At 41.5% G+C, this 22,230-nt stretch overlaps 1 protein-coding gene across 11 annotated transcripts in view; it reads left to right on the top strand.

The window, feature by feature from the left end:
• Positions 1 to 22,230, top strand: part of SHANK2 (SH3 and multiple ankyrin repeat domains 2) — a 690,873-nt gene that overhangs the window by 61,629 nt on the left and 607,014 nt on the right. For 8 of the 11 annotated variants that reach the window (XM_075927697.1, XM_075927699.1, XM_075927698.1 and 5 more), the window contains one exon: positions 6,122 to 6,210. The exons of the other annotated variants lie outside the window; for them this stretch is intronic. The gene's annotated coding sequence lies outside the window, so the exon portion shown is untranslated. The remainder of the gene's footprint in view (positions 1 to 6,121; positions 6,211 to 22,230) is intronic. 11 annotated transcript variants of the gene reach the window in all.

Here is a 22,230-nt window from a genome sequence, read left to right on the forward strand (position 1 = left end):
TATTTATTCATGTCTGTGGTTTTCTTTCCTCTATTATAAACTAAGATTTGCAGCATTGATTTCAAAGCATGCAGCAGCAGATTTAATAAAACTAGATCGGGGGAAACTGTTTCTACCTGCTTAAATTTTGTGTGGATAACAAAACTGGTTCTGCAGCAGAACAATTCTTAAGCTAACACTAAAAGAAAAAAAGGTTTTAGTGAAGCAGAATGGTCATATTGATTTTTACCTTCAATATACCTTCTCTCATCTCATCACTACCTTTTAAAGCAGGCGTGGGGAACCTGTTTTGCATAGGGAGCCACTGACCCACAGAAAAATCAGTTTGGGATTGCACACAAGTGAGAACGAAAGAAAAATAAACCCAAACCCTCTCTGACGTGGCCCCGGATTCAGAAGGAGAAAGACAGTCACCACATTTCTCTCATGCACTGGAGCCTTGGGGCCCCAGGCCAGTGTTCCTTCTAAGCTGTGTGGCAGCACAGCTTCACAGGTGATGATTAATCAGCCCCGCCCAGTCAGAGGCTCAGGGCTCCTTGCACAGAGCTGACTGACTGGGTGGGGCTGATTAACCTCGTGTGAAGCTGTGCTGCTGCTCAGGTTAGAGGGAACACTGGCCCAGGCTAGTAGATTTTGTGTGCTCCAGCCCTGCAGGTGGACAGCGAGAGGGAGGGGTGGCTGGAGCACCAGCGTGGGCTTCCCATTGCTAGAAGGGAGCCCTGTGTCTTGGGGGCTGGATCCAGGCAAGCTGGGGGCCACGACTGGGCCTTAGGTTCCCCACCCTTGTTTTAAAGCATGCATCATAGAGCACAAGAGTAAATTAACATTAAACTACCTTTCTTCTAGTGCTTAAGGGCTGTGGAAATGATTGAAAATTTTAACTAATTAGTCTTTTTTCTGAGTTAATTGTATGCAGCTGAAGTTGAGGTTAGTAAAGAAGTGAAGTGGCTTCTGATTTTGAATATAATTAATCACGTAAGACGACCCAGTCTTGCAGCATCTGAATGGATGGTGCACAGTGCCAATGCAGAGCTGGAGACAGCCACTGACTATACACATGAAAGTTCCCTGGATCCCCTTTTCCTCTACGTACGACATTCTTTGCAAAATCTTCTATTCAGCCTGTTTCCTCAGGCTGCCTATTTTCTTTTCTTCTTTGTATCTCTTGTCCATGTTCCCCTTCCCTATGTTTGTCTTTGTTCTCCTCTCATTTCTATACATCTTTGTCTCTTTTCTCTAAATGAAAACATATTTTAAAACAGTTAAAGGATCTTTGCATCTCTGCCTCCCATATCTACCTATGACTGTTTAATGTGTTATCACTAGCTTAAAGAGCAGCAATCACAGAACAAGCTATCTTCAATTTAAACTCAGAAATAAAATAGTAAACAAAACAAAGACAAAGATTTAGATTAGATTTGATTTGGACAGTGAGAGGAACTAAGTCCTATAAGATGGGACGTTTACTGATAATTCCCTGATGTTGCTAGAACCTAAGCCAGTTAATGTAAGTTGGGAAGACAGGGTCATGATAAAGGCCCCACAGTTTTGGAGGAACATCTGCAATGTTCTCAAACACAATTTAGCATTTGTCAGATGCTGGAAAAGAGAATATCATGATATATATAATGTGACACTAAGGCTATGTCTACACTCGCAGCTTCTTGCGCAAGTAATATGCAAATGAGGCCAAGCGTGGAATATCGCCGAGCCTCATTTGCATACCTAATGAGCCACCATTTTTTTCAGAAGAGGCTCTTGCGCAAGAAGGAGCGTCTACACTGCCCCTTCTTGCGCAAGAAAAACCCTCTTGTGCAACGCCGTTCTTCCTGAAAAGTAACAGGTGTAACGGCGTTGCGCAAGAGGGTTTTTCTTGTGCAAGAAGGGGCAGTGTAGACACTCTTTCTTGCACAAGAGCCTCTTCTGAAAAAAATTCTGGCTCATTAGGTATGCAAATGAGGCTCGGCAATATTCCATGCTTAGCCTTATTTGCATATTACTTACGCAAGAAGCCGCGAGTGTACACATAGCCTAAATGTTTTAAAATTTGAAGGAAAGAGTTGGAGACATGCAGAAAGGGGAGAAACAGAGCAGAGAATCTCAAAAGCCTGCTAAATAGGAAATTCTGATTAGCTAGGCTTTTAATTAGTGAGAACTAATGGGCACATGTCAACTTTTCCAAATGCAGTGTCTAAAATATGGTACTGACAATTATTAAAAATCTTTAAAAAAGCCCAACCCTTTTATATCTACCTTAAAATGATGTTAGTCATTTTGTTTCTTTATTTCTTTTTATGGTTTTGCAGTGTTAAGGACTTTTAAAATTCTTAGGTAATTATGTCAACATTTCACTCTTAAAATTTTTAATTGTATAGACTACTCACATTAAGCTCTGCCATTGGTGTCTGACTTTTTCTTTAAAATGGGCAAATTGGCTCATTTCTTTCTCTCCATCAGTATGACAGGGCCTGCTGCCATCTGGATACCTGTTGACCACCATCCTACCTGCGGGGGGGGGGGGGAAGGTGTGTGTGTGTGTGTGTGTGTGTGTGTGTGTGTGTGTGTGTGTGTGCGCGCAAAAAGCTGGTGAGGAGCTGCAGCACGTGGGGATGACCACTCCCCTGCTGGTCTGTCAGCACAGCCCCCACTGCATGCAGGCTCTCGGACAGCAGGACCCCACCTACCATTCCATTTCCACTCTGCACTGTCTACTAGAGATGTAAAAGAGTAGCTGAATTGACTACTCACATTCTCCCCCTTGCTGCATCTATATCGGAGGCAGCAAGAGCTGGGGAAGCAGGAACCGGTGCGGAGGGTCGGGGGAGGGATGGGCAGGGGAGGCAGAAGCACAACGGCACTGTGGCTTTGCTTTTAAAATGTGCAGCTTATACTCTGCATTTTAGATGTAGTAGGAGTTGGGCTGCCTGCCTGCCCAGCTTCTACTACATTTAAACTGCAAAGCCACAGTGACACTTTGTCAACTAATTGTGTCCTCGATGCAAATTGTATCGTGTACACGGTTAGTCATTTACTCACTACTTAACATCCTTAGTATCTACATGCTGCAAACTGTAGTGTTTGGTGAGTGTGGGCAAATACCAAGTAATGAAGGTTATGTGCCACATCTGCTGCCCACCATGGACCCTTTACGTTCTCCTCCTTTCCCTGTCCTTTCCCCCGCATCACCTCTCCTGAGCCCTACTACTCCTCTTTATCCCCTGCCCCGGTGAGGGATATTCTGCTCTCAGCACTGTGCAGAGAACCAGCTCCTGGTGTATGTGCTCAAGTGGCCAGCAGGCTCCTTCCTTCCTACACTGCCTCTGGCTGGGCTGGCAATCCAGGAAAGCCTAAGACTCCTTGAACCAAGGCTCTAGCCAGATACTGAGCCTGCATGCGCTGAAGCCCTGAACAGCGCTGGCATGGGGGAGCCTTTCCACCCTTCAGCTAAGTTCTGGAGTTGTGGAGAGTGGAGGGAAGTGATTTCCAGCCTGACCACATTCCAACCCAGCAGGCTCCTCAGTAGCTCTCCAGGCAGGGACTTAGCACTCTCTTCACCCATTACCTTACACCATGAACCCTTTCCAATGGAGTTCAGGGCTTCTCCATCCTCTACATGCCCTCCGATTCTGAGCCATGTCTCTGGCTGGTTTGCTGAAGCCCCTACAGTCAGGTTCCCTGGGCCCTGGTGTACAATGCATCCTTAAGGCTTAACTCCTTTGGGCGCACACTGTAGCTGAGGGACAGGAGGCGGCTGTGTTAGGGCGGAGTTATCTGCCTTTTGACACTGAGCTGGCAGGAAGGAGTAAGCTGCTTCCAGCCACAGAAGGGAGATGAGCTTTGCAAAGACATGGATCAGATCATCTTCCCCAACCTCCTCCTCCTCCCTTGTGGCTGGAAGCAGATCCTTTCCCTTTCTTCCTGCACAGGGTTGAAAGACTGCTACTGGCCACATTCTGGTGTGAACCCTGGCAGAAATCTGGAGGGCAGGCATGTAAACTTCTGTGCTGCTCCCCCCCGTGTTACTGTTGGAAGAGGGGGCACCTGGCTTGAGGAGACATGGCTACATCCCAGTGGCCAAGCCAGCATGGAGGATGGAGAGCACTGGGCAGGGACTGGCCAGTTACCCCTTCTCCCCATGTGAGAGAAGTATACATGTGTGCTTGGGTGTCACCCCTCTTCCTCATGTGAGAGAAGTATACATGTGTACTTGTCACCCCTCTTCCCCGTGTGAGAGAAGTATACATGTGTATCTTTGTGTCACCTCTTCGCTTTTGAATCCTAAAGCCTTAAAGATACAAATAAATAAATAAAAAGAATGCAATTATGCAGTATTTCTTTTAAACAGTTGAAGCAAAATGCAGGACAATGTAGCACTTTAAAGACTAACAAGATGGTTTATTAGATGATGAGCTTTCGTGGGCCAGACCCACTTCCTCAGATCAAATAGTGGAAGAAAGTAGTCACAACCATATATACCAAAGGATACAATTTAAAAAAATGAACAAATATGAAAAGGACAAATCACATTGCAGAACAGAAGGAGGATGCGGGGGGGTGGGAAGGGGGAGGAAGGAAGGTAAGTGTCAGTGGCTGAGTCAACTTAATGTTAATTTGAATGTTCGTACTGCATAGTTCTGATTGATTGATATTGAACTTGCTTGAGTAATTTTATCAGGTGTCTCGTATTCAGCATGGGGAAATATAGTCACCCTACTTAGTTCCCTTTCACAGCACATGGGCCATGCTTCTGCTCCTGTTGATGACAATCATAAAATTGTGCATTTTGACAATCAGGGCTCTAATTATGAGGCTGATGAATGCTTCAGAAAAGCTTACAAGTTAACATCATTTGAAAGCAGAATTTTGACTGCTGGACCCTAATACTAATTTCTGTGTGTTTCTAAATCACCTTTTCCTGTATAGTATCTATGAGTGTTACCTACCACAACAAAACCTTCTTTCAATGCTCTTTGTTCTAACTCTCTTCCTTTTCATTTTCTTGAAGGTGGATACATTTAGTATGTAACATTTCTTGTTTGCATTGGGCTAGTTATGGCTCTTCCTAGAGGATCATTTGAAAGAACTGATATATAGGCATAGCCAGGACTCTACAAATTATATAATCTACTTGCCTGTGGCAAGTAACCTGGAAGAGCAGGGTTCCGGTGATCTGCGCATGCGCAGAATGATCTGCGCATGCGCAGATCGCCAGACAGCGCGGCTGGTGAGCGGGGCTCGCCGCGGTTCGGCGAGCCCTGGGCATAGCCCTATTTCTCGTATGATGTTTTTGGCACTATAGGCAGACAACTGTTAGAAATTAGAATTTTCCTTGAAAAAAATCTTTCTTGTAGTAATCATTACTCATTTATAGGTGAATTGGTTGATTGATTATATTGATGCCTACACACTGCAGTTTAGGTGTCTATAAATACACAAGATAGATATCACTAGAAATTAGTAGAGGTAGTAATGCAAAAACATTTTTGCAAATTTGTTTAAATTTTAAAAATTATTCCCTTTGGAAAATTTCATGCCTTTCTTATATGTATTTCTGTGAATGTGTGAATCATTAAATTTGTCTAGCAAAATTGTTCATGGATAGTGAATTTCTAAGTCGCATATACAAGCCCTAGGAAAGTTGGTTTAGTGTACAGGTGATGTGGCCTTTGGTAGGTGCTATATTTTAACTGTGCAATTTATCACAAGACTAAAATAATTTACCGTATTCCATGGATATTATCTCCACCTATATGGCATGTGTGTTTATATAACTTCAATTATGCAATTGATTAGAGAACATCATGATATAATCAGCCTAATTCCAGACATAAGGAGAAAAATAAGCAATGTTTAATTATGAATTAAAATTCATTATTAATTATTTGTTCAGCTGTGCTAAATAGTCTAGGAGGAATGATAAGACTTCTGCAGTGTAAGGCTGAGCCATCAAGCCTCAGGCACAAAGAACAGGGGTTACTCTGAAGATAATTTGGATGATATATAAACAGCAAAAATAAACAACAGCACAGTTTGATGTTTACCACATATAATGGTGTAAGGCTTTTGCTTACTTTCTAATTCTAGGGTATCTTTTCTCATTCCTCTCCATTCACATTCATAGCACTCATGATCACTGCAAATGGGAAAAACAGACAATCACGAATGAGCATGGCGTACTGCTTCAAAATCCGAGGCAATGAAGAGGTTCAGGTATGCGTGGTATAGGCTGTAAATCTTCTCCTTAAGTGCTGTTTAGCTCTTAGCTTTGAATAGCTAGAAGAATTAGAGTCCAAGACCTTATTATTTTAATCTTGTATGTAATATTGTCTTCTGGATCATTGGGCTAGTCATAACTTACTTTTTTAAACATACTTGGGTGAATTTAATGCAATACAAATGTATTTTGTACAGTGTATTTCAAATGAATTATGTAACCTCTGTGATGAGTGTAGATCAGGCTGTATACATTGATATTCTTTATTAAGTCAACTTATACAGTGACAAAGATCAAATGAAAAATTAGTTGCGGAAGGAGAACAAGACCTTGAGAAACCCACGTAAGGGAGGGAAGTTATGTTTTTCACATTAGTTTTGAAAATTGATGGCAAGTAGATGGGGAGTTAGAAGGAGTCCATTGAAGATGTTGGGGGCTGCAGAGGAATAAGACTTTCACGGTGACATTTGGTCCATATGTGGGAAGGGACTGATAGACAGATGTTACTAAAGTAGAGGAGGCAAGAAAGGAAGTAGAAAACACAGCTGGTAGTGCCAGAACAGGTCTGGGGTGTTTTTGTAGTCTGGAACAAGTCCTCCTAATATTTTAAAAACCATGAGTAAAATTCTGTGTTGGGGAAACTGCACTGGCTCCATTGGAATTATACTAACAGAGAATTTGGCAAGTAACGTAGGCTTGGTCTACACTACTGTCTCCATAGATCTAAGTTACACAACTTCAGGTATGAAAATACTGCTGTGGGTTTGAATAGATGAGAATCTGAGCATTTGGAGTAATGTTTCCAGTTTAGATTGTTGCCATTTTTTTTGGTGAAGAGGGAGAACTGAAAAAGTGTACACCCCTTTTATTGAAAATTACAGAAAAAGTGAAAAATTACTTTCTTGCGCAAGAGGGCCAGTGTAGACAGCCATGTTAAATTTCTTGCACAAGAAAGCCCGATGGCTAAAATGGCCATCGGAGCTTTCTTGTGCAAGAGAGCGTCTACACTGGCACGGATGCTTTTGCGCAAAAGCAAATCTTGTGATACATGTGATATATATTTTGCTCCTCTGTGTTCTAATTTCTTAGGATAAATTATACAAGTGTCATTCCCTTCTTTTCTGTTGTGCTCATGTACAGACATTTTCCTGTTCATCTAAAAATTAAACTTTGTGGGAGTACACAAGCTCTTTATTACTTCATTAAGATGAAAAACCATACCAGCCACACATAATGAAGACTGCATTTGCATCATGTCATTGTGACTCTAAAAGAACATCTCTGTGCTAGAAGGCAAAAGGTCTCTGGTATCTTGCAGTGAATTTCAGCTGGTCTGACCAGTTCAGTGTACTCCAACTTACTATTTTATCTAAAAGGTGTCATGTAATTGTCATTAGGGAACTAATAACTCACTGATCATTAAAAACAATATGCAGTCCTGTGGCACCTTAGAGACTAACAAATATATCATGAACTTTCATAGGTAAAACCCACTTAATAGTCTGGTGTAATATAAGACCAGTGAATCCTTTAAAGAATTATATAGAGGTGATGGAATTATAACTACAATATGTTTAAACTAGCCATGCCAGGAGGAGTTGATAAACCAAACCAGGAGTGTTCTCTTCTAACCAGGAGTGGCCAAATTCAGTAGGCTATTAATTTATATTGTAGGTTGCAGAAAGTGATAAATTGTCATGTCATAATAACCTGGGGGAGAAAACCACATTGAGTCTAGACAGCACATCTTCCACACCCAGCAGGAAAGAGGAACCTTATTTAGGGATACATTTAAGAGCAATACATTTCAAAGGTTTATTGGTTTATATAGAGTGGGAGCAAGCCCATTAAGTTATCTTGCACCTGAAGAGAGAAGGAAAACTTTTCAACTCTGTAGGATACCTGTCCAAGAGTCAGTCAGTCTTTGCTGGTTAAGGAAGATTGATGAGAGAACTATCCTAAATAAAGACAGTAGCTTGTTGAGTTAGGTCTTAGCCACCAAAAAGTGTTGGTAAAGCCTTATATCTGTAGTCCTGGAGTCTGATTTAGCTTAATTTGTATGACCTGTTAGGAATATTTTAGATCATGATTCAATCAAGGTTTTTCAAGTGCTTTTATACTCCTTTTGCATTCCTTGATTAGGCTGTTATAATTTTACTTGTTTGAATTTCCTAAGTGTTCTTTCATAAAATCACAAATGGTAATGAATGCACCTAATCAGGCTTTAAAGGGGTACCATCAACATGAAATCTAGTTAGTTACAAATAAATAAATCAGTTTAAAAATATTTCTTGTCCTACACCTATCCCTTGAGTTCTCCTGTCAATCTGACCTGTTGCTGAATTAAAGGTCCACATAAGCCACAGGAGAAAGTAATGATAAAAGAGAAACATTTTTGCCTAGTCTCTTTCAGTTATACTAATTGTAGATGTTGCTTGTAACAATAGGAAAAAATCTCAGACAAATATATATTGAAATTTGACAGCGTTCCTTTAAACAAGGAAAGTGCTGTGCATCATTTCAGTTTACAGCCAACTTTCTGCACTAAAGGTGAGAGAACTTTGCAAGTGAGGATTTGTTTTGAAGCATGTAGATCTCTAGGATTCCACAAATTGCAGAATGTGGTTAGTCTTGGTTAAACACTTCTAGGAGAGTCTACATTTTATGAGTCATTGGACTAGGCCCTAGCCTTAAGTTAATCTTTCATTGTAGGTTAACCCTTTTAGCATATTTTAAATACAGAACACAAAAGGCAAGTGTGTAGCATGGCAGTTTGCCACTGACTTACATGGGAACAGAACCTATAAATTGCCCTTAAATCCAGAATTATTTCCAAAGCATTTTGCAAATGTAACTCCTATTTTGCCCCCACATCCATTCCTTTCCAAGGATGGTAGGATCAGGCCACAAATTCCCAGAAAAGGACAGTATAATGTTGCTGGTAATAGCAGTGGCCACTTTCTTATTGTCACACTGCAGCTAAAAATGATGGGAGGCACTGCATTTCTTTCTTAATATTAATTTTCACATGTAAGTAGTTGCTGTAGTTGCTATTGCAAATGGGAAGGAGGTGGTCTGTGTGGGTGTGAATGAGTGGGAAGGTGGTTAAAACCATTCTTTCCACATTAAGATGTGGTTCATGCTAAAAAATAAAAAAGAGAGAGAGAGCAACCTATATAGAACAGCCAAATTGTAGTCCTTACTTGAGCAAGCCTCAGTTGAAGTAATGGATGATTCAGGGTTGCAGAATCTGATTCATATTTAATGGGTAAACATTTGTTATATATATTCTGAGGGCTGAAGTTAACTCTCGAAGACATGCACCCTACTTCCCTTCAGAATTGTATACATGAAATCCCAAACAAACAAATTAGCCTGATGATTTTAACGGAGTCTTTTACGTCCTGGGGGGAAAAAAGGGTAACAGGCTGATGATTTCCTGTAGTATCCTGAAGAAGCTCTATGAAATTAGGATACATTTTTCTGAATTAAGTTAAACCTTTTTGAATTAGGATTAATATCTTTGAGATCCATTATATTGAAATCAAATTGGGTAGCTGTTATTGTGGAATTGTATGTTTGCATTGGAAGAATAAATAGGATAATACCAGGGGGTGATTAAAGAAATTCATGTAGGTTGTGACATTTCCAGAGAAGTCACCTCTGTGGAAAGGTGCACATATACTAGTGCAATCAGGATTCTCTAGAGACCAAAAAAGTTTTTGTTTTTTGCTTTTGGTTTTTGGTTTTATTTTGTGTTTTACAAATAGCTTGTTATTAAATTGACTCAGGGTCTTCTTTCTGATCCAGCAAATGGTAGGGTTGGAAGGACTGAGGCCTCTTAAGATTGTGTTCTGAGCTGAAGCTCGGATGAACTTGTAATCAGAAAGGGTACGTCTAAACTACATCCCTCTTTTGAAAGAGGGATGTAAATTAGACATATCGAAATTACAAATGAAGCCGGAATTTGAATTTCCCATGCTTCATTTGCATAATTGTGTCATGGCGTTTTTTCTAAAAATGCTATTTCGAAAGTGAAACTGCTGTCTGGATGTGGTTTTTTCGAAGAGAAAAGCCTTTTTTGAAAGATCCTGTACTCTTCAAAAATGAGGTTTACAGGGATCTTTTGAAAAAGGCTTTTCTTTTGGAAAGAACCGTGTCTAGACTATGGTTTCACTTTTGAAATAGCGTTTTTCCAAAAAACGCTGCAACACAATTATGCAAATGAAGCACGGGAAATTCAAATCCCAGCTTCATTTTCAATTTTGATAGGTCTAATTTACATCCCTCTTTTGAAATAGGGAGGTAGTCTAGACATAGCCAAAGAGTTCCCTTGGTGTAAGGGGTTGTAGAACTGCTCCTGTCATAATCCATGTTAGGATGAACTCTGCTACTTTACTAGCATACATGCACATGCTTTTATTGTATTTAGTATGTTTTCTCTGTAAGGCTTGTGTCTTAAGAATGAAGTAGGCTTGCAGGGGAAGTTCTGTGTGGTATCTTGTAGATCAGTGGTCACCAACCAGTAGCTCGGGATCTACTGGTAGGTCTTGGCGCCTCTAACAGGTGATCTTGACTGGTTTGGCCAAGAGGCTATCAAGTGCCAGCACTTCAGCTGCCCTTCCCCCTGCTGTTGTGCATCTTCTACCTTTTGCCTTGGAGCTGACTCCTCAGGAGCCTCCTGCTTTCTGTGCAGGGCAGGGGAGGGAGAAGAGGGGCACTGATGTCAAGGTGCCCCTCTCCCTCCCTTTATCCTATCTCCATTGAGCAAAGAGTGGGCACAACAGGACTAGGGATAGAATTTGCTGGATGCTTTTGGGTGTGGTGCAACTGCAAGACCAGGACAGGGGTGAGCCTGCCTTAGCCCCACTGCATCACCACCCAGGAGACACCTGAAGTAAACAGTGCCCTGCTGGATCCTACATCCCGAAACCCCATCCCAGTCATGAACCCATTCTTACACCCGAAGTCCTTGCCCTAGCCCCAAGTACCCCTGCATCCAAACACCCTCCCAGAGCCTGCACCTACAGTCCCCTCCAGCATCCCAACTGCCTGCCCCAAGCTAAGATCAGAGCCCCTCTCACACTTCAAATCCTTTAATCCAAGACCAGAGCCTGCACCCCAACTATCTGCCCCAGCCTGGTGAAAGTGAGGGAGGATTGGGGAGGAAGGGAGGATGGAGTAAACAGGGGCAGGGCCTTTGAGAAGGGGCACAAAGGAGGCAGGGCAAGGGTATTTGGGTGTGTGGTAGATTTGGGATTGCACTTAAATTCAAAAAGTGATCTTGTGCTTAAAAAGGTTGGAGACCACTGTTGTAGATAAAGCAAGCAGGTGCCTTTGGGCAACCTGTCTGTGGTGGGTATACCGCAGAGCAGGCAGGGAACTATGCAGCGTGGAAGTACCCTGGTCAGAAGGGACAGAGATTCAGATTTATACCCAAGAGAGGCAACAGCTGGGGAGCTAGGTGTCTTTGTTGGGGCACAAGAGGGAAAAATACAGGTGCCATAGCCCTGGATTGTGAGAGAAATCACAAGAATATATACTCCCACCTCTACCTTTTCTGGTCACAATGGGTCGTTCTGCAGAAAACATGTGGAGGATATTAGTGTAATAAACTATCAATTCATTTCTTATTTTTGGGAGAGATTGTCTCCTAGTCTGGCCCATACTCAACTTTAGTGGTATATAGAGGCCATCATCACACGGCCAGGGACTGCTGTTAATTATGGCACAGTGATACTGCTGCCCACTTACAAATCCTGGTATTGGTGACTGCAGAGGGAGGGGTTAGGAAATGTTGGGATGTGCTAGAGATTATGGGCTGCAGTGTAACCTGAGATGGACTTCCTGGAGTTGTTGTAACTTTCCTTGAGGACTTTTTGGCCCCTTTAGCAGCCCAAAATCAAGATAGGTAAGTTATTGGGCTTCATCATGACATAAATTTGAATCAGAATTTAATCTTTATTTCCTGGAGACTCTAGGACAATCCTGGAGGGTTGGCAACCTGAGGTGCTTTTGTCACTGCCATTCCACTGGGATTTGTCTTTGATGCTGCACCTCCTGTTTTAAATAATCCAGATCCCTCATTTCATAGTTCAATTGTGTTGACAATTTTTGTCACATGCAGAATTTCAGCTTTTGTTTTCTGCTCAATCACTTAAACTTTCATCATGTTGACAAAATCCTGGAAGCTTTATGGTAGGCTGACAGCAGTATAGGATAACTTTACCTTCTTTTTGCCATGTGCAACCGTGGAGGAGAAAAAGTTCAAAATTATTTAAATCACTGAGCCAAAGCTATTGTAACTCACTGAAAAGATCTGGTACTCTGATCTGATGGTTCTGCAGTTCTTGGGTTGGACACATTCATGTAGTTTCTGTCGACTGCACAGGAGAGAATTATCCTTCAAGGCACTCTAAGGAAATATCATTGTGCAAGCTGGCCTGTTGTTTATTTTTAATGTTAAATGCTAAACTACATCTGGCAGTTAAGCCAGTGAAGGCTTAAAGAGTTTGTTGTAAATCCTTCTTTGTTTGTAAATACTTGTATCCTTTTTATTTTATGTTGTAGTTCTTTATTTTGTCTGCATACCACATATACATAAATCTCATTCACTACTTTTCTCTCTTAACAAGTGAACATTGCTTAGTCTGGTTATTGCCGATAGTAAGCAAATCTAGGTAGCTAGAGAGCAAACTCTCTGTGTTCATTTCACTATTTTTTTTGGAACGACATTCTAACTTGTCTACATTTTGGCTTGGTAGAATTTAGTAAAGGTGGGAGTGTTATATTTCTGTGCCCAGAATTAAAATACTGGAGATCTGGGACAATAGTCAGCATTGCTACAGACTTCCTTAGTGATCTTGGGCACCTCAGTTACTCTCATTGTGCCTTAGTTGCCAGCTTGTGAAATGAGGATAGCAATACTGCCTCTCTCCCACTTTGTCTGTTTTGTTTATTCAGCGTGTAAACTCATAGAGACAGGAACAGTCCCTTATGGTGAGCTAGATTGTTGTACAATCTGTTTTAAGTCAGGGGCAGAGCAAGCACTGAATTATGGCTTAATGTCATGTCTGTGCAACAAAAAATAAATAAAATCCACAGCAGTGAGTCTCGGAGCCCAGGTCAGCTGACTAGGGCTTGTGAGGCTCGTGCTATGGGCCTAGCATTAATGATGTAGACCACGGCTACTCACACGTGGCCCACGGGCCGCATGCTGCCCACAGACCATTTGTTTGCGGCCCGCAGTGCAGTTTGGGTAAATGCGGCCCATGGGTGGGAGCCAAAACAAAAAAAAAGTAGTCAAATTCCTGGGCTGTCATTTCTATTAAAAGTGCTGTCATATGGGTGGAAAGCAGGTAAATATTTCATTTTATATTAATATCAGCAGAACTGACTTAAATGGGGCCTGCGTGTTGTGTAGTCTTGCCTTTATGTATTCATGCCTGTCAGAGTGAAAGAAGCTATTTGCATAAATATTTGCATGTATATGCAACCAGGCTTAAGTTGCAGCCCTCGGCATGTGCTGTAAATATCATTGTGGCCGCCACAGCTTCCGAAGTTGAGCAGCCCTGATGTAGACGTTCAGACCTGGGCTGGAGCTGAGCTCTGAAACCCAAAGAGGGAGAAGGGTCTCAAAACTCAAGCTCCAGTCCAATCCCAAATGTCTAGATTGCTATTTTTAGCCTGAGCCTGACTCAGTTGACCTAGGCTCTGAGCCCCCCAATTTTTTTTTTTGCTAGTGTAAGCATACCCTGAGCTGCAATTAGTTAAGGCTTCTCTCTTGCTTCACGAGGGAAATAAGCTCTGCCAGCCTTTTTTCATAACACAGCTATTTTCTTCTCCCTCCTAGCTAGCTCAGGAGTGATCACCAATTTATTGGGGGAACAGGGTTGGCTCCTCACTCTCATCCTGTCTACTGTACTCAGCTGTTTGTGTTCTCCTCCACCTACAGCTGCCCATGATATCAACTTACTTCCCTGAATGAGCAATCTAGAAGGATCATATTCTAGCCTCAGCCTTGCCCAGTGTGGAGCATAATAGAGTCTTGATCTCAATAGAGGCATCTAAGTATTTCCACAGTATGCCTAATAACAATGCTCCAAATTGACCCATATTTTGAGTAGTACTCTGGTTGGTTTTGAGACTGAATTATTTATCTTCCCACATCGCTATTATGAACTAATATAGATGTGCCTGAGAGAAGATTTCTATATTTCAAAATTTGGATCTGTGGTAACTCAGAAATGAGACCAAAAAAAAAAAAATCAAAATTACCTACAAAAGGAAATAAGAGGCCTGGCTCTCGGACAGTCTACATGCAGGTTGCTGAAGATCTTGGAAACTAGGGTTTCTGGTCATGAGGCAAATGTTCTGGCAGGGTACCAGGGAGCAAACCAGGCAAGCTGTCAAGAAACCAGAAAACTTTCCAATGGAACTCTGCTTGCATTTCAGAAAAAAATATTAAAATTGATCTTTCTGAAAAAAAGCTAGATTTCAATGTAGCAGCAAATTTCAACATAAAAATCTTTCATCAGAATTTTACTGACCAGCTTCAGTTAATAGATAATGTATCTGTAATCTTATTAAGCAAAAATAGAGCATATTTTGAAGTTTTCTTTGTCCTAATTGGGAAAGTCTTGCTCGGACCAGAACATTGTAAATGATAAGAAATAACAGTGTTTTTGGCTGAGTAGCAAAGAAATAAAAAAGAAACCTAATAAAAAATGCAGTGAAGTCAGTTCTGCCAAAACTTTAATATATAACAAGCCACAAATGATGGAATCAGCTTACCCATGCTGGAGAAAAGAGAATCTTCTTGTGTTGATTTAAGTGCCTTGATCTAATCTATGTAACAAGGCAGAAACAGTATTTCTCTAATAAAATTTAATTACCTTTGCATTTGAAGTATCACAAAAATGTTTTCCTCATGGACAATGATGGGGAAAAAAACAGATAAGCACAAACAGCAAATTAGTAAGCAGCTGAGCTGCTCTGCACTCTAGGGAGCTGGACTGAGGTGAATATCTTGAATAAGCTCTGGGTTTTCCCCCACCCCTCCTGTTGTAAATCTTTTTTTAATTCCCTTGTGTCCTTTGCCTTCCAACATATTAAAGTCTTTCTGATATTTACGCAGCCAAGTACAGACTGAGGCTGGAATCAGAAAGGCTGGAAGATAATATTGCTTTCCCCAAATGCTTACATTGTTCAGGTAATGAAGGGAAAATTTCAAGGGAAAAATGAATTTTTTCCAGAGAGAGAATTACTTTGTCTATTACTTCATAAATGAAAAGGGAAAGTGCACTTTTAAAGTCAAAGGAGTATATTCCTTCAATTTTGTTTACAGAGAACTGTGAATAGCTAGCTATTCATCCAGCAAGATCCTTTTAAATAGCTGAGGAAAATATCATATTGATTTAATAAAAAAAAAAACTCTTTTGTGTGTGGATGGCTGTACACCTCTTAAATTCTTCAGTTCAGGGTTTTATAGATAAATTGTAGCATCCATTGTTTTGGGAGTCTTTTCATGAAGAAAATAAAATATTTGTGATTATGTATAAATTGAGAAATGTTATGTTCTTTTTCTTTTTAAACTTTTGAAGAATTTTCTGTTAAGAGGATTGATGAAAACATCAAAATGTATTGTATAGAGAGGTATATATTGTCCGAGTTGATGGTTGATGCATTTACAAATATACTAGATCAAGAAGGCACTATATATTATATACAGAAATGTATGAAAAGTTTTGTGTTGTGGACATTAAATTCAGAAGTACAGTTTTCTTTTGAAGATAACATTATAGAAGGCAGATTCATTAGGAGGTATAGTAAAAATATAAAACTATTACACCTTTTTTCTTTGATTGTATGAACAATAGCTTTATTGGAATTCCTGCAGCCAATCAAAATGCAGTAATTTTCATATCTCATATAAATATTAACATTATTGCATATCTAGGGCATAGCACAGAAACATGCCTAAGATTCCGAGATTGAGCTGGACTCATTCAAAGGAATTTGGTAATGAATATCTCTTGTTTTGTTTATTTATTGGCAAATGGAGGCTGAAAGCCAGGCAGCTGAATTAAACTGCCATGGAAATGAACACAGACTGCAAACTACCATGGTGAAACCTTCGAGACCACCCAAGGGATCACCCAAAGTTGATTGTGTAGAACAGGTGGCCTTTAACTAAAGGTCAAACAAAATGTGATGGAAACCATGGTTACTTAAAAGAAGGCATTTAAAACATTTGGTTTCCAGAGGGAGGTGGCCTTTATTACAAGCTTCACTTTAATTACTGTTTATAAATACTTAGTATAGTTTAACAAAAGAGGAATTTTGATTTAAACAGAAAAATTGTATAAGCCCAAAGGAGAAAAGCGTCATTTTTTCACTACCTTGATTATATTACTATGTATACTGTATCTTTACATTGGCTCCATCTTGCCTTCAGCTTCAAATTTCATTCTCCCAACCACATCTTTAAAGCCTTGGATAACTCTACTGCTATTTACAGATTTGCTTTCATCTCTTCGCTCCTTTTGTATGGCACAAGGCACCTGCCTCTGTATCCGTCTACCATACTTGTCTTTATACCTTTGTACACTGAATATTCTCCTTCCCTTGGATTCTGATGCATGAAAACACATAACTACACATTTAAGTTCATCACTGTTCACATGTTTTAAGTTGAGCATGTGCAAAAATCTCTTGAATTTTGAAACAAAATCAGACTAAACCAAGCCCGGCTCTGCACTGAGTAGAAATCTGTATTCTGGTCACCAAATTGATTTATTCTTCCACTTCGAGTTGCTGGTCATCTTAGGGTAGGGGTGGCCAATAATTTTGGATGGGAAGCCACTCCAAGAATTTGGTAAGTGGTCAAGGGCTGCACTCTTTCATTATTTTAATGAAGGAGGTATGGAGGTTGGGAACAGAAGGAAGTTTGGGGTAAGGCAGGGGTGGCCAAGATACCTTTCATAGGCCAGATCTAGCCCGCCAAGCCACCAGATCCAGCCCATGGACCCTCCTGCTGGGACCCTGAGGCACACAGCAGCTGCTGTTTCAAATGCAGGGCTGCTCCGCATGCATCTCTGCTCTAAAGGGAGGGGGAGACTTTGTGTGATCTCCCTGCCCCCATCCTAATCCTCAGCTCTGATTGTCTGGAAACAACCAGCCAATAGGAGCTGAGAGATTGGCCTGCAGGATGGGGACAGTGCGAGCTTCTTTCCCCTCCTGGAGCTGAGAGCCACATGGAGGGAGCAGCCTGCATTTTTAAGTGATCTGGGGCTGCAGCAGGCAGGGAGCCCAGACTTCCTTGAAGGTGCTATAGAGCTTCTGTCCAGGAGACACTTATGTAAGCACCTCCCAATCAAAGCCTGCCTCTGGCAACCCAGCCCCTCCAACACCCCAACTCCCTCCCCCAAGTCACCATACAAAGCCTCTGCAACCCCCTACCCCAGGTCACAACTCCCTCCCAGAACTTGCAACCCCTCCTATACCTCTCCTCCAAGCCAGAATCATCTCCTGCATTCATACTCCCTCCCTGAACCTACACCCAAATCCTCTGACTCAGGTCACAACCCCCTCCTTCACCCAGACTCCCTCTCAGACCCACACTGTCTCCTGTACCCCAAACCCTTACCCCCATACTCCCTTCTGCACCATCCTAGATCCCACACCTCTTCCACAGAAAAATGTGGCCTTTGACTACTTTCCAGAATCTTGGAGTGTCTGCCCACCAAAAATTATTGCCCATGCCTGGGGTAAGGGATTGGGGTGTGATATCTGGGAGGGATCTGCCCCCTCCTTCTAGGCCCTGCAGCAGCCGCCTTCACTGAGTGCCAAGCAGGCTGGGTTCTCGTGGGCTGGATCTGGAAGCTTGGCATATCCATATCCCGGCTGCAGATCTTATTTTGTCCAGTCCTGTCTTAGGGCACGTCTACATGTACAGTGCAGCAGAATCGTTCCTGCGAATATAATGCAGTGCACATGAGTGCTTATGTTGGTGTAGCTTATGTCACTCAAGGGATATTTCCTTCACACTCCTGAATGACATTAGTTCTGCTGACACAAGCTGTAGTGTGGACATAGCCTTCTTATGTAAGCTCTTTTTGACTGTGAGCATTTTGATTTTCCGGTCTTTACAATGCCAGGCATAATGCTGATGCTCCATAAATAACGTATGTAGGACATATTATAACCTGAAATCCTTAGGTTCATGTAGCCAGAAAGAATAACAAATCAGTCAAAAATTTAACTCACCTAGAAATCAAGGTACATTTTAAAATCATGAAAGCAAATCTCCTGTCTAGAGAGATTCCAAATTACAGAGGTAAGCAACTAGTCGACTGCCTGATAAGCATATGGGTAGTTGATTAGTTGGTCACTTGACTAGTTGCTTCCTCCACTTCAGTTGTAGCCTGTATCAGAGAGAGGTAACGGGGGGAGCAGGAGCTGGTACTGGGAGAGACAGAGGCGCAGCCAGGGGGACCCCGCACAAGAGAAGCAAGACAGCTGATTCCCAGCTCGCGGTGGGTCTCCTCCACTCTGCCTCTACTTTTAAAATGTATTAAGAGCCTGGTGGCCCTTAACACATTTAAAAAGCAGAGGCACAGCCAGGGGTATCCGGCGTGAGCCAGGACAGCAGATTCCTAGTTCATGCTTAGTCCTCCCCCGCTGTGCTTCTTCCTTTCAACTTTTTTAAGAGCCTGATGGCATTTAATACATATGAAGGCAGAGTTGAAGCGGGGTTAGCTCCCTGGGCCAGGAGCTAACTCCTCTGTAGCTATGCAGTTTCCCCTCTTATTGACTAAGCAATTAATAGATGGAAATTCCATCAACTACTTGATTAGCTGATTAAACGCAATTAACATCCCTACTCCACATACCGAATGGGAAGCTAGTATCTGATTCTTATGAGCACAAAACTTTCATTGATGTCAATGGAGAATTTTGAATATACTATGATTTCAGGATTGGGCCAGTAGTTGGTACACACCTCTAGCCAAAATAAATGGATAAGATGCTGACAGAAGCTTGATAAAAACAAGTCTACTCTAATTGTATCTAGCTCTCTGTCTGGCCTAGTGATTGATGTAGGTTCCATAGCTATATTGTAAGGATATGATTAGTTACCATTAGTACTCTAGATGTTTATAAAATAAAATAAGAACGTCTAAATGGACTCATTACCTATTATTTAGAAAACAAAGATTCCGGGTCAAATTTTCAGATGCAATAAAGGACATGTCTGCCATATAGCTGGGAGGTGTGATTCCATTGCAGATAGATTAGTCTTATGCTTGCTCAACTAAAGGTAGCTTGCTAAAAATAGCAGTGTGGGCATTTCAGCGGGGGCAGCAATTTGGGCTTTCCACCTGTGCTCACATAAAGGGTATAAGGTGAACTTGAAAACCTAGGTGTAGCCACCAGCAGTGCTGAAACAACTGTTTTAGCATACTTTCTTGTGTTGAGATAATCTGAGTTTGTCTGTCCGTGCTGGGAATCACACCTCCCAAGTGCAAGGTTGAACCACTTGCTGTGTACCTTCTCACCATTCCCAGGCCTCTACACAGTTCTCACCAAGATTCACCAGGACAGGGCATCTTTAATCCTGATAGTGCTGGCATAGCTCACTGGTTTACCACTCTGTTGCATCTCTTGGTGACCAGGCCACTGCCCCTCCTGCTATGTCTGGACCTTTTCACTCAGGAGCACAGCGGGCTCTAGCACCTCAACCTGGAGCCCCTCCTCCTTACAGCCTGGAAACTCCATGGTTGAATCCCATAGAGCTCCAATGTTCAGACCCAGTGCAAAAGGTTGTAATGGAAAGTAGGAAACCTTCCACCTGTGCCACATACTTGGCCAGGTGAAAATGTTGATTTGGACCTTGCAATGGGGTATTCCTCCATAGCAGGCTTTACCTTTGACTGCCTCCTGTCTCTCAAGCAGTAGGGACTTTCCATATCTTCTGTAAGGGTACAGCTGGTGGTCCTGTGCTTCCTTAAGGGACTAGACAGTCTATATCAGCACATATGAATCAGTTTAGTGTTAACCCTAATTTAGTGTTAACCAAGCTCATGGCCCTCTATTTGAACATATGGCCACCTCTTTGCTTTCTTATTTCTCCCAGAAGACAGTTTTCCTGGTGTCTATAAGGGTCTCCAAGCTAAGAGTGCTTATGTCTGAGCCTCCATATACTGTGTTTTACAAAGATAAGGCCCAGCTGTGTCTGCACCCTACTTTCCTCCCCAAAGTGGTCTCACAATTGCAGTTGAATCAGGACAACTTTTTGCCCTTGTTCTTCCCAAAACCCCTTGCTACTAACAAGGAGTGAATGCTTCATTCTCTAGATGTCGGGTGTGTCTTGGCATTCTATTCTGAATGTACAAAAACATTCAGGAAACCACCTCAAAACTTTACTGCCATCACTGAGAGGATGAGGGAACTCCCCAGATCCGTGCAGTGCATTTTGTCATGGATTACTTCATGCATATGGACATGCTATGACTTAGCGAAGATGTCCTTGCCCACAGTGCAGTCATACATGTATCGGAATGGACATGAGCCACACAGCTTGAAGAATAACAGTTACAAGAAGCTGGTAACCTTTTTTCAGAATCCAGCACTGTTGAGGTACTGAGGTTCTCAGCTCCCATTGAAGATAAATGGAAAGGAGGGCATACAGCACCTTGCATATTTTTATCAAGTAATGGGTGAGACTCATAAAGTAAACAGCCAAATACATAACAGTAGCTTGTGACTAGGTGGAGTTTCAAAATCCCCTTCATACTGTTCTCTTATTAAAAATTAATTATTTTGTGGCCTAGATAAATAAGTTGGATCAGTTGACTCTATTAGTATTGTCACCTGTATTGATCATCACAGCGGAAAAGCTAAGGACTGAATGAGTCAGGAAAATAACAATTTGGTCCGTTTAGATGGGGCATATTGATGGGGCAGTAGGAAAACCATTGTGTTGCTCTTGCTTGTGTTGTGTCTGTTTCTAAAACATTTCTTGGAGCCTATAGTGAGGAACTGGACAAATACACATAGCTTGTGGTTTGAAATTTAATTAGGTGCTTGTAAAGTACTTTGAGATCTAGGGATGAGAAGCAAAAAGTACCAAGAATTATTATTCTATGAGAGGTACTCGGTTATGTCCTCTCTAAAAGAAGGTAAAGAAGAATTCTACTTGGCATGGAAGGATGTTATTCCTTGTGCTTCAGCACACATCTCTCGTATTACAATATTTATTTAGATTGTTTAGTTATGTAACACAGTGGTTAAAAAAACTTTTAACAGGCAATGAGAACAGTCAGTAAGGTATAAGCAAAGAGTGGCCACTGGAGCAATAAATGTGGACTCATGGGTGTTCGAATAACTACTAGCATTATGTAAGAGTTTGCTAAGTACATAAGTACATAAATACAACAATTAGTTTTGGTTGAGCAGAGAAAGCACTGTTTTATAATAAATTAATAGTAATACATAGCATTCATTCTACTTTTCACTCATCAGGCAAGTATTATTCCCGTTTTACAGGTGGGTGATATGACACCCCAAGATCATGCACCAGATCAATTGCAAAATTGGCTAGCCCAAGAAGCAGTCTTATGAAGAAGCATATTCACCTTCTCATAGCCCTGATACACTGAAGATTATGTTCTCTGTTTTAGTGTCTCAAAGCCAACTATTGACTTTGTGGGAATTCCCTGTGCAAAAAGGCTTGTTGGATCAGGTCTTTAATATGATAAAGTGTAATGTCTTACACAAAACCCCAATAGATCAAATAGTCTAGCAAACTTCTAAAATAGTCTGGGTGTCTTAATGAACCCTGAAACACTCAGTGCAAGTCCTCAACAATATTTAAGGGTATGTCTACACTACAGCACTAATTCGAACTAATTTAATTTGAATTAGTTAATTCGAACTAAGCTCATTCGAACTAGTGCATCTAGACCTAAAAACTAGTTCGAATTAGCATTTTGCTAATTTGAACTAGCATGTCC

Source organism: Pelodiscus sinensis, chromosome 4 (genome assembly GCF_049634645.1).
Source record: "Pelodiscus sinensis isolate JC-2024 chromosome 4, ASM4963464v1, whole genome shotgun sequence".
NCBI classification, from domain to species: Eukaryota; Metazoa; Chordata; order Testudines; family Trionychidae; genus Pelodiscus; species Pelodiscus sinensis.